The following is a 17,252-nucleotide window of genomic DNA, read 5'->3' as shown; positions in this document are numbered from 1 at the left end:
ACCAGCCGGTGTCTCAGCCATCAGAATAAGATCGTCCGCGAACGCCAGTGCACTCAGTCTTCTTCCCTGAAGCTCTGGACCCAGATGCTCGGGTAATGCTGCTAAGAAACCATCAATGATGAGGTTAGAAATCAATGGCGACAAAGGATCACCCTGCCGAACCCCTCTAGCCGGCTTCAGAGTCTTGCTACAACCGTTGTAGTCCAGTGTGACAGAGCTGGTCTCATAGAATTGGCGAATGTACTCCCGTACTGTAGGATCCACGCCGCATAGTTCCAGGGCTTTATAAATAACCTGGAAGGGAACGGAGTCGAAAGCACGACGGAGATCCATGGAGAGTACAGCCAATCCCGGAATTTCTTCCTTGCCTCCTTTATCAAAGTACGGAGAAGGATGATATTCTCCAGAGTACCATCGGTTGGTCTAAAGGCCATTTGAGTCCGGTGGAGCTTGATTGATTGACGAATTTGAAAGTCAATAGACTTGTGAAAGGCCTTTAGCATTACCGGAGCAATGGTGATTGGGCGGAAATCTTCTGGTATTGTACTCACTTCTTTCTTCGGGAGGAAGATTTGTCCTTGCTCCAGTCAAATAGGGAGGGTGGTGGCCTAGCCAGAGCAACAGGTTAAAAACTGCCGCCAAATCACAGGCAGGGATGCTTTTTAGTGCTTGGCAGGTCATACCGTCAGGGCCAGGCGCCGACCTCATACCTACTACAGCCCTCTGTACATCGTGGCTTGTGATGACCTCGAAGGTTAATATTCCGCTGGGGCATCTGTTGTCTAACCCCGTCAGGTCCTCAGGGGCGCTGGAAAGAACCTGAGACCAAAACCGTAGAATCTCCTCAGCTCTTCCATTGTTCTGATGATTCCCATCAAAAATTTTAGCAGCAAGTTTCCGCGTATTCTTGTAGAAGAGATGTTGATACTCCGGATATAGGTGTCTGCGGAGCGTGCGCTTGGAGGGTTCCTTCTGAGGGGCCGAGGTACCCTGTCGACGGGTTGAAGGGCGGGTTGAGGTCCGAGCAGTTGGGCATGGCCGCCGCAATAACACAGGTTCCGCTGCGGTCCTCATCCACCTATCGAGGTCAGCAAACGACGTATCATCTTGAAGGAAGTTCTTGATAATTTTTCGAAGGGCAGGATTATTCCCTGAATCCTCATCATGACAGTGAGCACTTAAGGCATCATACAGTCTTACTCTAAGCTGCCTCGGGGCTGTATCTCTTCCAGGATCTAAGCTATCCTGGGAGGATATATTATTATTGTCGGGCATATGGTGAACGTGCTGTTCTATCCGAGCACCCAGGGACAGGTCAGAAGCCGATAAGATGTTAGATACCGTAGGTGAGGACACTGCCGCTGTAGTAGACGGTGATGCTGACATGGCGTGCCTCTCAAAGGCCTCCTCCACCACGTTCTTATAATCCGGTTGTTTTCGACGGTTCTTGATCTGCTCCACCGTACGATTAGTCATATATTTACCCAATTCAATGTTAATAAATCGGGTACTAGGCAACTGGGACAGCTCGACCTCTTTATCTGCCATGATAGCCAGTTCCTCGCGGGTCCATCCGGTATTTGATCGTTGTAGGTTGACCCTATCGTTATACAATTCGGGGTCGCGTTTTCGAAGGTGTTGACCTAACCCCCTTTTCTTGTAAAATTTTCCACATGTTGGACACGCAACCGTCCCCTCAGGTCCTGTCGCCTGACAGGAAGCCATAATAATAAGAGCCAAAAGTACCTGAGGTCGCATTTAACTAACTAGATGAGCCAAAATCTCTGACACGACTATAAGGTGTTTCTGAGACACAATGGCTAATTAAAGCACAATAAAACATACGTGAGATGCAAGCAGAAAGGGGGTAAAAGAACCAAGCACCCCATCCACCATATTAAAGGTCAGATATGCCGATTTTGAAGTGCCGCAGAACTGAGCGATACTCGCGCTGTGTGTTCATTACCGAACACTGAATATGTGTGCGAAATATCTTGCTCCAACTGTTCGTAGTTTTTTAGAAAACAGTTTTTTTAGTTCCCACGCCCGGCCGTCAGACCGTCGGCAAACCCTGCGCACGGGCGCACCGACGTCACTGCTCTCGGTTTATCTGTCTTTGGCTTGGCATGGACTCTTGGCTTGGCCAGTTAGCTTCTTTCGTTTCGTCCTCTGTGCATCGTACATAAGCGAACAGCTGTTATGTTGTTGCTAAGCCGGAAACAAAGCATGTGAATATTTTTTTTGGCACGGCGTCGTTTGGAAAGTGCACTTCCTTGTTCTGACCTTGCGTTTTATGGGCTGGAGCGATATGACACGTAATATGCCACGGCGAAGTTGTCGAAGATACGACGGTGCTACGCTGTTAGAACAATTCATCGGAGCATTCAAGTGTTACCTATTATAAGCTGCCAAAAGTGCGAAGCTCTTGGCTCACAGTGGTGCCTGCTAATTTCCACTGCAAGGATTTCGTCCACGAACGTTATCATAGGTTACGCGCGTCTCCAGAGGCACTTTGGAATCTCGGCACGAAATCGTCTGATGAAAATCTCAGGTGCCCGACGCACAACGTTTCGGACGTGTCACGGAGGATCAAGGCAAAAAACGAGAGCAAAAAAGGTAAGTCGAGGTTCAGATATAAAACATAGCAAGCTTAATGAATCGATTGTGCAGCTGTCCGACTGCGCTTACTCTGATATAACCACGATTAGCAACACAATAGTATTGATAATCTAACTTCTGAATTACCACAGGTGCATGCTGAAGGCGGAAATGAAGCATGATCTGGCTTGTATCTGGTGCATGAAGAAATGGCTGACACGTTAGTTGCAGTCTACCTCCACCAATAGGTATGACAATGTGATGTTATAATTTGAGTATTCACCTATGTTCAACTTTTCATGTGCGCTCGCATGCAGACATCTTGACACCACTTTTAAATCTGCCCTCAAAGTTACAACCTGTGCTTTCAGGGTGGAAAACAAAGGTCGCCATCCCGATTAGCTGCTATCTCCCAGTTCAAGCACTTTTGCTGTCTGGACACTGGTTCCTGTGGACGGGGTGTTACAAGCTTCACTGTCTGATATAGAAGGTACGTTACATTAGTTCAGTTAATTTGTCTTTTGCACATTTTTGTTACTGTTAGCTGGATTACTGTTGGACATAAAATCCTTTGGCACACCGAAGCTGATGTCGCCTCTGATAACGTTTTAGAATTTTCAGTGTCATCAACGTCCGTTGAGGAAGGTGCCTTTACTATCTGTGAATCTTTAATTGAAGAATAGCCCAGAATTCATGTTAACATTGTCTACCCTTACTAATTCACTGTCTGTGTTCTGAGAGCTAAGAAAAATGGAAACTATTTATTTGTCACAACTTCACACTGGATGTGGTACTGGCTTGACATGTAAGCTAAAATACCTGGATTCTATAATAATTGTGTTCAACTTGGTGCATTACCGTGGGCAATGCCACATTCACTACATTTTTAGTGGGTCCGGTGCACAAATACTGTGTGCATACTGCATACATACATACTGTTCGATAGGCAAAAATACCTGAGCAGTGCTGTGTAGTCTTTTTACCCAAAGTCCATACTCTTATTGCAAAGTCACAGTACGTAGAACAGCAATGTGCAGGTATGCTGCGATAGAGATTCACAGCAGAAAGAAGACTGTTGAGAGCATCTAAATTTTAATGAGACGAGACGTTCGTGCACAAGGCTGCTCTTGTTAATGTCTAACATGAAGTTACAAAATCCCGGAATATATAAAACATGTTGTAATGTAGAGAGCAAGGGTTGGTACAGACATAAAAATAATTATACAATCATATATAATAAAATAAAAAGGGGGTACAACTCCCCCCTCAACTCGACTCGACAACTCAATAACTCTACTTATTCTCTACCTTACAACATGTCATATATTCTGGAATTTTGTAACTTGATGTTAGACCTGAAGAAGCACAGCCTTCTGTGCGAAAGTCTTCTTCCTGTTGTGCACAATCATTATACAGTAAATACGAATATCCATTTCTTGTCATTAAATGTTTTTTCTTTTTTTTTTCTGCAGTGATGAGCATCCATAAGGACACATGCCAGAAAGGGAGTCTCTTCGGGATGACAAGCCCTCATCACCTCATGAGGATACAATGGTTGACGAATGGTTCTCAAGCACATCGAAACTTCAACAAATAACTCATGAAAAAGCCAGTCAGTGCTAGCACCAGGAATTGAACATGGACCGTCCTGCTACCAGTCAGAGATGTTACATTTCAGGCGCTCATTGACTTTTGGTGAATTACTTGTTGACTTTGTCCCAAGGTGGAGCTCGCCACAGCTCATTTGCTTATCTGTTAATGTTGTGGCGTGCGTTGCGTTTTTCTCTTTATGTGTTCCCGACTCAGAACGGTTAATTTGGATCAGGTCAGGTACGTTTCATTTAGACATGAAAACCATAAAGTGGTGTCTCTCAACACAACTTAGCAGTGGCCTTCATGCATTACTGCTACGGCCATTAAGCGTGAATGGAAAGCTGCACATTATGCATGATGTAAAACCCCCAAGACTAGGGAACACGAAGGGACAGACACAGACACGTCCCTTTGTGTTCCCTAGTCTCGGGGTTTTACATGTGCAACATCTTCACCAGCTCGCTTGCTTCCTAGCCATTTTTTCTGCACATTATGTTCACTCTACTTTTATCGTGTGCTATATAATCTTGTTCAAGTTCTGTGAAACGACGTGTAATGCTATAAAAAAATTCAGTACACTGCTTATGTGGGTTGAATGGTAGCGCATGAATGCAGGAAGGAAACTGTCATGTTATGGCAAGTGTTTACGTATTGTACATTTAACTACTAATTTTATTGGTTAGCTTTTGCCGGCGTATCATGTCAAGCCATGTTATATTAATTTGGAACATGTTCTTCTTAGTAGCCAGAGCAGCTGATACACAGTGAGAACACAGCCCATGTGTGTTTGTCTTTTCCACCGCAGCCCTTGGGTTTCCTCCCTGATGGCTACACATGTCAGGGATAGGTTTCAGAACCGGTAGTTCCCGCCAAGTGTGAATTGCTTTTCAGGGGATCATCACGCTGGCAGATGAACCATCTGGTTTAAATTATTTGCAGGACAGGAATTGCGTAGCTTCACACAAATAGTACTACTACGACGTAAGAGTGGTTTCAAATCTAGCTTTTTTGTGTTCCTGACATTATCGCAGAAGATGTAGTATCCACTATGATCCTTTATATGGGGGGTATGTACAGTGCAATCAACAGATGCTATTTACAAATCTGTGTTTTCTACTGTGTTGAAATGGGGTAGTTTGTATCTGAGAGCCATAGTGAAACACAGGCAGCCAAGGACAGACTTTTGATGCCCTCGAGAAACATGGCAACACATTGCAGGGACTCTGGATACTGCCTAAATTTCCAGAACACACAGCTCAAGGCAGCGGTTAAATAACAAATGGTTTGAGAAATCCAAGACAGTTGCATGTGGAAGCAGTCCACTGTTGGATTAGCTTCTCTCCGAGATACGTTATCTCAAAGGGAATGCACGGGCACACTCAGAATGATACTAGGGCTGCCTGTGAAATAGAATGAGGAGAGGGAGAGATATATAACCCTTTTTTCTTGTCTGTTATTCTATTGGTTAAATTGTCATTTGCTTAACAGCATATATGTGTATACTCCAGAGTCTGCTAATAAATATATCAGTTTAGAGCTAGCACTCGCACTGTAGATGTCTCATCCTGTCCTTGGCTGCTTGTGTTTCACTATGGCCATGCTTGCTATTGCAAAAACAGAAAACGAAAAAGACAATAGAAAAACACGAAAAGAACGACCTAAAAAGCTGCCTGTTCTAGTGCTCACATGGAGGAAATGCAATGAGGTAACATGTTCCATTCATGAACTGTGTATAGTAGTACATATCACAAGGGCAACCGATTATTCAGATTTTTCTTGAAGTACTTTGTTTTTTGGAGCTTTGTTTGCACAGTCTATTATTGGAGCTGTATGTGATTCCCCTCTTGAGATACTTTAAGATTGCTGATGCTGTGCAGTTTGTTAATTTTGAGACTGTGCTGTGCTGCGGTACAAAAACATAATTGTCATATCTACATTTGAGCACATAGGAATAATTTGTAAGTACTTTCCTTGTTGACATTAATATTTGTACCAGCTCACAACATTGTTGATTGATGGAAAATGTAAATAAATATATTTATTTGCTTGCCAAACAATGCACAAATGTCTTCTTTTCTAGTGAGATATTCCCTGTTTACCAGACATAAATGCGGAAAAGTTAAAGGTGCACAATGATGGTAGAGTCTAGAGTTGCTTTTTGCCACTTCACATATATACACTGTTATTCGTGTGCACATGTAGGAATAGGAAGGTAGAGCATGTGCTTAAAAAATTTCGTATGCAGCCACACATATGGTTCAGAAGATTAATTAGATGATGTCCAAGCATATATAATTGTACTTTATGTGCAATGGGTATGCTAACGGATTGCTTCCATGAAGCCTTTTCATTTATTTTTATAAGTTTTATTTTTTATTTCATATAAATTTTATATTACTTATTGTATACTTATTTTTTTATAAATCTTATAAATTAAAAAATCAAGTTACGCAGACCCTGTAGGAGTACCCTTTGCAAATGGTTTGGTAACGTGTCTCTAACTGTAAAGGTAAGAGGCAATCGAGAATGCTGCAGACAAGGTTGCAACTTACATATTGCTTATCATGTCCTACATACCAAGCGATTTGTACAATAATTCCTGAGCACGGAATTAATTCCAAGGCTGGCCAGTGATGTCACCCAGGACGACAAGTCACATAATTGCCTCTAACACTTTTACACCCCATGGGCTGCATTGTGAATTGAAAGAGCACTCTACAGAAGGATAAGGTGCACCTGATTTCTAGGATTTATGCTATGCCCTAACTCTTCAGACACGACATCTAAAAACACCATTTCTAAGAGGCAATATGTGCTCTGGTACTTCTTTTGCGTCTGCATAGTGTGCAACCACATGGCTACTGGAGCTTTCGTGTGCATGTTTTTGTGCGACGGTGCTCATTACAAACAATATCCAGATGTTAGACATAAAATGCAGTAGTTTGTAGCGTGCCACACAACGCAGCGTGACATGGGAGTGTGTGATTCAAAGAAAGCTTCTGGAAAATGCACAGAATCTCACAAAAAGTTTAAAATGTGATTTGTATTTCGTTTTACGTCTCTCATCGTTACATACCATCGTCGACGCTGTTGCACATTGATAAATCGTACGTAAAACTTGTGCCATAGCAGTATGCGGTTTCTCAAATACATAGCACAATTTTTTCCTGCAGGAATAAAACGCTGTCGGCATTTTCTTGCTAACACGGCGGTCGAAACGTCAGTCTCTACAATGGGCAAGTGCTGTAAAGGGGCTAACGCAGACGCGACTTGATACGAATTGTACGTGCTCACAAAACACAAACGACGAATTCCAGTCACAACATCGCACAGAGGTTGGTTCGCGAATGAGTTCGCTGCTGCTGCACTGTTACTTATCGCGGAACGGAGGAACCCGGCTGTCCGCCATCTTCAAGCACAGATACGTGAAGCCGTGAGAAGCCGTAGCTGAAATCCACTGACAAGTACGAAGGCGCGTACACGTCACAATGCCCGTTCGGGTGCATCTACGTCATAAAAATGGCTGCGCCCATGTGTGTTTCGGAATGAATTATCTATTTTTTTGACATGGTACTGTACCGAACTGAGAGAATGAAGGTGCATTTTGGGGAGAGCTAGATGTGGGCTTTCAGAATATCACAACCGTTTCGACTATTTGGGATATCGGCATAGCTGACCTTTAACATACAATACATACAAATGCATACACACAAAACACTTGTGTAATCTATTCTGCCACACAGCTCGACAGGGCTCAAGAAGGCCAAAAGGATTATCTACCAACCTGTGGTAACGAAGAAGTTAGTATAGCTTCCACAAGCCCCGTCGAGCTGTGTGGAGGATGTCCAAATTCAGGCTTTTTTTTCCAGTGGAGGCTGTTCCTGATTCGCCACACCACCGTTGAATAAACGCACCGATTGACGCGCCCTCTGTGCCCACAAGCGCCACCTACTGAGGTAACTCACTGCGCCCTTTATAGATATTACTGGCTGACCACCAGCGCCCTCTGGTGAATTCAACTATTATGACTGGGCCTCCCCACGTGCAGGGGTTGTTAGTAGTTGGGACCGGCTGCGCAATCAGCTTCTAAATGTGGACACGCTCCTCTTGTAAGTCGTCGAAGGACATCGTAAAACGGCTGCCTTTAAAAAAGGATGCCGAGGGCACTCGCTCAGTCTAAGTCCTCCCAGAGCAGTCCACCAGTCACCAGGTCCCAGCACAGCAACCATACGCACTCCGCACTTCCATCCAGGGCAGGCTCACCAACACCAGGAATGAAGATCAGCATCAGCACCACGAAGAATGGGGGTACAGGAACTCAACCAGGCAGCATTCCGTCAGCAGGCAATCTGTGGTAACGAAGAAGTTAGTATAGCTTCCACAAGCCCCGTCGAGCTGTGTCAGACGAAAGCAGGTCATTCTTACTCCCGCCTCTTACGCGATTTTTAATGGATTGTATTGCAGAAACACGGTGGGAATGATACGTGGTCGTCGTTTGTGTCAATGAGCTATTAACTCTTTAGTGCAGGAAAAGTACAATAAGTTTTTTGCTCTTCTAAGGGAAGAGCTTAAAACCCTACACATGGCCGGTCGACCTGAAGAAAAATCTAAAACAATATAACGACCCGAGACATACAAATAGACAGAGAAGGGCCAGACATCGGGGGGACAAACCAAGGTTCTTTAATACCGTGCTGACCTTCTTTTCAAGACACACCCGTTCAGAGAAGGTTATAGGTACATGCAGAACCCTTGAAGCTTCAGTCAGTTCAATGATTTTATCATTAAAACCATCAATTGAGTATTTTAGGACTTTATCCCGAGAAAAGACACTCAAGGGTTTAAATTCGCCCCTTACTTGGACATCCATGGTGTATGCAATGCCGTCCTTACAGACTACCAAATCTGGTTTATAAATCTGGTCACGTTATCCTGGATGAGTACCCTCGGCTCTTTCAATACGGTAGCACCAATACCAGTTAACCAGTTCTGCAGCTTAAATAAAATATTGTCATGGCGCTTAACGCGCGCACCATGCGTTTTCGGACAACTTTGTATTACATGCGAGATAGTTTCAGCATATTGGCAGCCTGCACTACATCTAGTTAGTTTAAATCGGCCCCGCGCACATCATCTCACCCGAGTCGGAAGAGCGTTGATACGGTGCTTGATGAGATCCACCCACTCGGCTGCTGACAGGAAGGCTGGAGGGTCCCTGACCCAGAAGGGTGATGGGGACGAATGCATTTCCTCCAGGCCCCGCCCATCCGTAGTGCCGAGTAGGTGGACTCTCCAATAGTGCTGCTGGGCCGATTTAGACGTCAAGTCGTCCACCCAGACACCTAGATATTTCAACTTTTCTGAGGCCGTCAGCGCTGGGATAGCGTCGGCTCCAACAAGATACTGGCATGGAGTGACCGCTACCAACTTATGTTTGCCTGATGGTGTTAGAGTCAGGGAGGCGCACTTCCTCACATTAATCTCAAAACAGTTAGCGCCGGCGAACAAAGTAAATTGATCAAGTAGCCGAAGGCCAACCGGGGTTTCGGCCAGGAGAATAACATCATCAGCAAAGGCCAACGCGTTTAGGCGTTGACCTTGGATTTCAGGTCCTATGTGCTCCGGTAGGGCAGCCAGGAACCCATCAATTATTAGATTAAATAACAGGGGTAAAAGGGGGTCACCCTGCCGCACTCCCTTTGCTGGCTTTACGAGCTTGGTAGATCCCATAAACTCTAGGGTAACCGAGCTGGTCTCGTAGAAGTTTCGAATGTAGTCCCTCACCAGCGGATCGACACCACGAAGTTCTAAGGCTTTATAAATGGCTGCTAGTGGGACCGAATCAAAAGCCCGTCTGAGGTCAATAGACACAAGAGCTAAGCCCCGACATCTTCTCCTGGCTTCTTTCAATAGTGTTCGGAGTAATGTTAGGTTCTCGAATGTTCCATCAGTAGGTCTAAATGCTATTTGGACCATATGTAAGTTAACGGAACGCCTAAGCTGATGGTCAAGCAGTTTATGAAATACTCGAAGGGCAACTGGCGCAATAGTTATCGGGCGGATATCCCCGGGAACCGTACTTATCTTGGTTTTGGGGATCAAAATGGTCCTGGCCCCGGTTAGAAAGGGGGGCGGGGGGAGACGGCCAACCCAAAGCAGGAGATTGTAGATGGCAGCGAGGTCCTCGGCCGGGATGCTTTTCAAGGTGTCGCATGTCATACCATCCGGGCCTGGGGCCGACTTCATTCCTACCAATGCTCTTCGCACATCGTCGGCAGTGATGACTTCAAACCTTATGTCTTCCCCGGGGTTGCGAGTGTCCAATCTGGTGAAGTCGTCGGAAGCAGTGGAGAGTATCCGTGACCAAAAGTCCAGGACTTCCTCAGGCTTGCCGTTACTCTGATTGTTACCGTCAAAGATTTTAGATGCCAGTTTCCGCTTATTCTTATGAAAGAGGTGCTGATACTGGGCGTAGAGACGTCTCCTGAGTGTTCTTTTGGACGGTCCTCGGTTTTGTTGCTGAGTAGTGCGATGATGTCGCCTTAGTCTCTGGGGCCTCTGTTTGCGACCGCTGGACTCCGATGCCATTGTCTGGAACCAGCGGTCCAGATTTGCGAAAGAGTAATCACCCTGCAGAAAGGTCTTAATAATATTCTGCAAAGCAGTGTTCCTTCCGGAGCCACGATTCTGGCAGTATAGCATCAGGGTATCGTGGAGCCTTTGTTTCAATCCTCGATCATCCACGGTGGGACCCTGAATTTGCTCTACAGAGGGAACCGTAACATCATTATCGCATAAGGGAGGGGTCGCTGGGGTAGGCATAAGCCAGACGTGCTCTTCAATATGGTTAATGAACGATAAATCAGTACCCGTCAGTACTCCACGGTCCTCCTCTAGCGTCAGGGTTTCTTGGGGACCATCAGCAGCTTCTATGGGGGAAGACAGAGTTGGGTTCCTAGTCTCAAGTTCGTCGGGTGTCTGTTGAGAAGCCTGACTCCGATAAGACCTGGTTGACGCAATATCAGGGGGAGGAGAAGCGCTGGCAACATATCTTTCATGAGCCTCTCTCACCACTTCCTTATAATCAGGTTGCTTTCTCCTATTTTTAATCTGTTCCACTGTACGGTTAGCCACGTGTTTACCTAGCTCAATGTTAATGAACCGTACAGCGTGAATAGCTACAAGCTCTACGTATTTTTCTGCCATCAGCACAAGTTCCTCGCGGGTCCATTGAACATTAGAACGAGCGGTGTTAACTCTTTGGTTATACAAGACAGGGTCGCATTTCCTAAGATGTAATCCTAGGCCCCTTTTCTTAAAAAAAAATTCCACAATTGGGACAACCGACCGATCCCTCAGGACCTGTCACCTGACAGGCTGCCATAATAAGTAGGACGCCAAGTACCTGAGGAAGCATGAATGTTAAGGGATGGACCAAAATCCCCGGCGTGCACCTAGGGGTGCCTCTGGGATACAATGGTCTAGAGATACATTCAATACAATGTGCCCCAGTCAAAAGGGGATTACCCACCAGCACACATTGACAATACACTGCAAGATCCTAAAATACTACACATATATACACAACTATCACTGACACACAGCTCGACGGGAGTTGTAACAAAGTGATTAAATTGTTTTGTAACCAACCTGTGAAGTAGTGGTATCAGTAACACGTCGAACAGCCCCGTCGAGCTGTGTGAAGGGTGGCTTCAAATGCAGCTCCTTATGAGGAGTAGCTCAGGCCCCTGATTTGTCACTCAACCAGCCAATGATCAGGACAGTCACAGCGCCCTCTAGACTGCAGCGCCACCACGCGGACCACTAGGCAGTGCTCTCTTCTGGCAATTCACAGAAGCTCAAACCAATCTTTCGCAGTGCTCTCAGGTGACTTTTTAACAGGACTAACCGACTGAGACTTCCCAATTGTCGGGGTGTTAGTGTGGGGGCAGCCACTGGAAGCTAGTCTTCTGTGGGACTCCTGGCCTCAATTCTACTCGACAAGGGACATCGTATACGAGGGCATAGTAAAGGTTGGGGGCAACAGCCCCAGTCCAAATATCACCAGGAGCCTTCGAAATACCTCCAGCACCGCAGCTCCGCACCCGTAGATCAGTACCAACTCCTCGAACTCCAGGCAGGTCCAGCAGTACCTGGTAGACCGTGAACAGGAATCCCAGCAGGCAGGAACAGGGGCAGCATCCAGGTCCCCTGGGAGCAATCTGTGAAGTAGTGGTATCAGTAACACGTCTACAGAGAGCAGATCATTCTTACTCCCGCCTCTTACTCGGAATTTAATTGATTGTATTGCAGAAACATGTTGGGAATGATACGTGGTCGTCGTTTGTGTAAATGAGCTACATAAAGGGCAGATTATTCTTACTCCCGCCTCTCTCTCGTTTTTCAATGGATTGTATTACACAAACATGGTGGGAATAATACGTGGTCGTCGTTTGTGTCAATGAGCTATGAACTTTTTATTCAACGTACATATATACATCGGATAAATCATTATCTTTTTTACAGGAAAAAGAGTAAACCTAAACATGACGGAAAGTTGCACACTGAAACGTACGAAAGCACCGCAACGATCCCAAGCAGACAAACAATGCGAGGAGAGCTATACCCCGCTTCGTCCAGCCCAGTTCTCGAAGAGAGGAGAGAGCCCCCCTTTCCAGGGCTCCCCTGGCGGAGAAGGTCACCGGTACGTGTCGTACTTGTATTGCATCGGTGAGATCCATAATCTTCTCGGGGAGTCCTGGGCAGGAGTACTTTTGTGGAGGACGGTGGAGTTCCTCTACATGAGTCCCGACCGACGATGATGGTATGCCACGGAGAGGCGATGACGGTGGCCTATCTCCATGGCCGCGCCGGTGGAACTGAGGCAGGTGCTCCAGGCGCGTGGCCATCTTCGTCTTTGTCCACCAGCCGCTACATCACTCCCCCCCTCAGACGCGGAGCGGTGATAAAGCAGATGATGTCCGCGACTTCACTGGAGGAGGGCAGCGAGGGCGACCGTGGTTAGCATGCACGGTTGAACATGATGACGGCACTGCAGACGATGGCGAAGCATCACAGCTGATGAGTAATCAGATCCGGTAGCCCGAGAAGAGCGAGGAAAAGAGTGAGGCGCTGGGGACTCTCAGAGCTTCGGCTCCCGTGCCGGTAGCGGCACGGGAACCCCAGCGGCACGAGAACCCCAGCCTTCCGTGCTGCTCGATCGCTTGCGGCATGCCTTCGATAGCCTCCGCCCAGTTCCCACGCGTGCAAACTCTTCAGCTCAGCCCTACATTCCGCAGGAGTTATCCACCGCCACCCACGTTTTCCTCCGTTCCGACGCCATCAAGAAACCTCTTCCCCCCCCCTACTCCGGCCCTTATCCTGTACTTCAGAGATCGGACAAGACCTTCCGTATAGCCATCAACGGCAGGCAGGATACGGTCAGCGTCGATAGGCTGAAACCAGCTTTTTTTGGAGAATCCTAACCTTATCGCCTCGTCGCTCCCCGGCCCATCGCCTGTCTACGCTGCTTCCACCAGCTCCACCAAGCGCGTCACCTGGGCCGACCGCTCTTCGTCGTTTCCAGCGGGGGGGGGCCCTGTAGCGACACGCAGCAGAAGATGAAGTTGATGCGCCACCAGCAGCACATCGCAAGGCGCGAGCTTTAAAATTCTTTGACGGTTTTGGCCGCCATGAGACTAGTCAGTCTGGCTCTGACGGCCACGCAATAAACGGCCTTCTCCGCTACTGTCTTGGGATTGTTGGGATGATGGAATGTCCCAGCGGGCAGATGTGCGTGGCCTCACGCTAGGACGGTGCCGGTAGAACTGAGGCAGGTGCTCCAGGCGCGTGGCCATCTTCGTCTTTGTCCACCAGCCGCTACACTTTCGAATTTTCTCCAGGGCGAACGACGACAGCGGTTTATACTCTCCTCGGATTTGCACATCCATCACGAAAGCCGTGCCGTCTCTGCAAAATACCAGATCAGGTTTATAAGTGTTGTTCTGAATTTTAATACGAGGCTCTGTATACACCCGCGTTCCATCCCGCTCTAGCTTGCTCTTAATTTTAAGTACTATAGTATCATGCCGTTTGACCCTAGGGCCATGCGTACGGGGGCAAGGCTGTAGAACGTGATGAATATTTTCAGACATGGGGCAGCCTGCACTACATCGTGTGGTCTTATTTCTCCCTCTACTGCACCGTACTCTTGTGGGGAGAGCGTGGATCCTCAATTTAATTAAATCCACATACTCTGAGGGAGACAGAAACCTTGGTGGATCCCTAATCCAGGTTGGAGTTGGATTGCCCCGAACTTCTACCAGTCCCTTACCGTCGGTAGTACACCATAATCTGGAGGCCCAAAACGAGCGTTGCGCTTGCTTAGTATCTAATACCTCATTCCCTTTACGCAAAATACCCCGTAGCTTAAGGGTGTCCCTAGAAAATTGAGCTGACTGGGACACTGCCATCAGAAAAATATCCTCTGGCTTCTGACTTATACCCTGCAAACGAGTTAACCTTATGCGAGGGATAGTTAGCTCGAAACAGGGGATGCCCAAACCCCCGTCCGCCAAGGATGCATATGAAAACGCGGTAGGGATATCGTGAGGTAAATGTAGAAAGGCCTTTACGAACCGCCTAATGCTGTTATCGCAGCGCTGCAGGAGAGGAATGGAAGTTTCTGCGACCGACCACTCGTAGGTTACCCTGGGCAAGAGATAATACAAGAGCAATATGAGTTTTTGGTGTGGCTTTAGGGGCGAGGTCTTCAGAGCCCTAAGTTGTTCTTCAATAGAGGACAACCGCGGGGTTACTCTTCCAAAACTATCAATGTGTACACCTAGGTAGGTCATACGATCAGTTACTGACATGTGCGGTAAATCCTCTGATCCAACCTGATAAATGGAATCCACCACTTTACACAATTTTTGGCGACCGGAGGGTATGATAGTCAAGGTTGCTGATTTAGCTGCATTTACATGTAACCCGCGTGCCGCTGCAAACAGCGTGAACGCATCGAGGGGGTACTGCAGGCCCCCCGGAGTCTCAGCGGTTAATACAATATCGTCGGCGAAAGCCAGGGCAGCCACACGGCGGCCCTGGATTTCCGTCCCAATGTGAGGAGGAAGGTCCGATATAAAAGAGTCAAGAACCAAGTTAAACAGTAGGGGAGACAAGGGGTCACCCTGCCTCACCCCCTGCTTAGGACGAACGTTTCTGGACACCCCGCCCATTTCCAGCGTGATCGAGCTGTGATTGTAGTAGTTATCTATATAATTCACAAACATTTCATCAACGCTCCTGCTAGTTCGGGCATGTTGAACAGCGGAAAAGGGCACACTATCAAAAGCGTGGCGTAAGTCCACTGTCGCAAGGGCAATGCCCTTACACCGCCTACGTGCATCCCGCAACAAGTACCTAAGCATATAGATGTTTTCAAAGGTACCGTCAGTCGTGCGAAACGCTCTTTGAATATGATTCAGTGAAATAGATGCCCGAAGCTTTTGATCCAGAATCCGATGTAGGGTACGCACTACCATAGAGGCGATAGAGATTGGGCGGAACTGATCGGGAGATGAGCTTACATCCTTTTTAGGAAGCAGCACAGTTCTAGCTACTAGCAAACTTGGGGGAAGACGACCCATCAGTAAAATAAGGTTAAGAAGAGCGGCCACCACCTCACCCGGAAGACGCCTTAAATGATCAGCCGTGATGCCATCCGGGCCGGGGGCTGAGTTCTGCTGGTGCAGAGCCTTCCTAGCCTCGTCCGCTGAGATTGGAGTCAAAGTGAAGGCCCCCGAACCCTGGACGGGATCATGCAGATCATTCTTGCTTCCGCCTACTGCTTGTTTTTCAATGGATTGTATTACAGAAACATGTTGGGAATGAAACGTGGTCGTCGTTTGTGTCGATGAGCTATGGAAAGCAGATTATTCTTACTCCCGCCTCTTACTCGTTTTTCAATGGATTGTATTATACGAACATGGTGGGAATACGTGGTCGTCCTTTGTGTCAGTGAGCTAGTCCTGTAGGCGCGGGGACTCACTCCGCGGCATACTGGTTTAACCGCCACGAAGCTTCTGCCCCCGGCCATGATTCGTACACTTGATGGTGGAGTAGTACTCAACCCTGACTAGCAGGGACACCCCACAGGAGGGCCCCAGCACCCCGGTCATGGGCCGGCAACAGCCAGTAGGTCTGCAAGGGCTGTCCTACACCTCATCCCCAGTGGGTAATGCCAGAGGGGGCCCCTCCGCAAAGGCTTACCCCCAACACCTCCAGCCCCCAAGAAGCTGGGTTACAGGAGCTCGCCACGACTTCTAGCTCTCAGAGCCATACGGTCCTAGTTGAGGACATTTCCCCAGCTTTAGTTTCATAAGTTTATTAAAGTTTCATAAGTTTCATAAGAAAGCAGATTATTCTTACTCCCGCCTCTCACCCGTTTTTAATGCATTGTATTGCAGAAACATGGTGGGAATGATACGTGGTCGTCGTTTGTGTCATTGAGCTACAGAAACCAGATTATTCTTACTCCCGCCTCTCACTCGTTTTTTTAATGGATGGATTGCAGAAACGTGGTGGGAATGATACGTGGTCGTTGTTTGTGTGAATGAGCTACCGAACGCAGATTATTCTTACTTCCGCCTCACACTCCTTTTTCAATGAATTGTATTACACAAACATGGTGGGAATTATACGTGGTCGTCGTTTGTGTCAATGAGCTATCGAAAGCAGATTATTCTTACTCCCGCCTATCACTCGTTTTTTAATGCATTGTATTACACAAACATGGTGGGAATTATACGTGGTCGTTGTTTGTGTCAATGAGCTATCGAAAGCAGATTATTCTTACTCCCGCCTATCACTCGTTTTTTAATGCATTGTATTGCAGAAACATGGTGGGAATGATACGTGGTCGTCGTTTGTATCAATGAGCTATCGAAAGCAGAATTTTCTTACTCCCGCCTATCACTCATTTTTTAATGGATTGTATTGCAGAAACATATGGTGGGAATGATACGTGGTCATCGTTTGTGCCAATGAGCTATTGAAAGCAG

At 47.0% G+C, this 17,252-nt stretch overlaps 1 long non-coding RNA gene across 1 annotated transcript; it reads left to right on the top strand.

Annotated features, from left to right (window-relative positions):
- The first annotated feature begins 2,661 nt into the window (after positions 1-2,661).
- Positions 2,662-4,122, top strand: LOC135372185 (uncharacterized). The gene is made up of 3 exons (XR_010415861.1): positions 2,662-2,846; positions 2,984-3,088; positions 4,071-4,122. It is a non-coding gene; the product is annotated as an uncharacterized LOC135372185 (long non-coding RNA).
- The last annotated feature ends 13,130 nt before the right edge of the window (positions 4,123-17,252 follow it).

The sequence above is a fragment of the Ornithodoros turicata genome, unplaced genomic scaffold, assembly GCF_037126465.1.
Source record: "Ornithodoros turicata isolate Travis unplaced genomic scaffold, ASM3712646v1 Chromosome13, whole genome shotgun sequence".
Classification (NCBI taxonomy): domain Eukaryota; kingdom Metazoa; phylum Arthropoda; class Arachnida; order Ixodida; family Argasidae; genus Ornithodoros; species Ornithodoros turicata.
The sequence above is the reverse complement of the archived record's forward strand: the minus strand, read 5'-3'. Positions and strand labels throughout refer to the sequence as shown.